The 866-nt window shown below is 54.2% G+C and overlaps 1 long non-coding RNA gene across 1 annotated transcript in view; it reads left to right on the top strand.

Annotated features, from left to right (window-relative positions):
• Positions 1-38: 38 nt before the first annotated feature.
• LOC108448594 overlaps positions 39-866 on the top strand; it is a 19,217-nt gene continuing 18,389 nt past the window's right edge. Inside the window, exon 1 of the long non-coding RNA XR_001864549.1 lies at positions 39-50. This is a non-coding gene — a long non-coding RNA (uncharacterized LOC108448594). The remainder of the gene's footprint in view (positions 51-866) is intronic.

Here is an 866-nt window from a genome sequence, read left to right as displayed (position 1 = left end):
TGTGCCCAGTGTCAGCCCCCTCCGCCCGGGGGGCGCCGGTCCTCGGGTTCGTTTGCTGCCTCTTTCGGCAGATGAAGCGGCGGTCGGCAGGGACGGCGCGAATAAATAGACGCGCCGTGTTTGATCTTTTCTCCCTCACCCCATCTGGAGTCGTTTCAGTCACTCACACACTCCGCCAGAGAGGATATTCCCTGGGTTAGTACAACGCAAACCGGTGATTAAAAAAAACCAAAAACCAAACCTCCACTACCCCCCACCCCACCCCGACTCTTCCTTATGGACCGAGTATGCCAAGCTCCCGCCATCATCTTTCTCGAGAAAAAGGTGTACCTTCCATGTACTATGCCCTGGAGACGCAAAAAAAACCCATCCCAGAGATCCCCTTCCCTAACGCACACACCCTCCAGCCTTCCCCGCCGAGAGCTCAGCCGAGGTGTGAAAAATGCCCCGTTGAGGGTAGGAAACCTGCCAACAACAAGAGGGAGAATTTGAGGTAGCACTGCAAACAGCCCGGGCAAATAAAACAAATAGCGACGTAAATTCCTTCCAGAATTAAAGAAAGAGGCAAGAGGGGGGAAATAAAGAGGGAGAAGCGGGGAGGGGGCTCTCGGCAGGCTCTGCGGATGTCCTGGGAGGATTCACTTTGTCTGCGGATAGAAGGGACGCTGGTGGCTTCGGTAGCGGATGGAGGGGGGTGGTTGTTGGTCATCCACATGCCACCCAAGATGTTATTCACTGCTAACAATTACCATTATCTGTCCCCACTTTTGGCTAATCAGACAGAATATGTAATGATGAAGCCTGTTTCCTGCTGTCTTTGGGAGGTAACGGGTTATTCTCTCATGGGGGTGGTGGTGGGGGGGGGG

The sequence above is a fragment of the Corvus brachyrhynchos genome, unplaced genomic scaffold (genome assembly GCF_000691975.1).
Source record: "Corvus brachyrhynchos isolate BGI_N302 unplaced genomic scaffold, ASM69197v1 scaffold115, whole genome shotgun sequence".
NCBI lineage: Eukaryota > Metazoa > Chordata > Aves > Passeriformes > Corvidae > Corvus > Corvus brachyrhynchos.
This window is presented reverse-complemented; position numbering and strand designations above follow the sequence as displayed.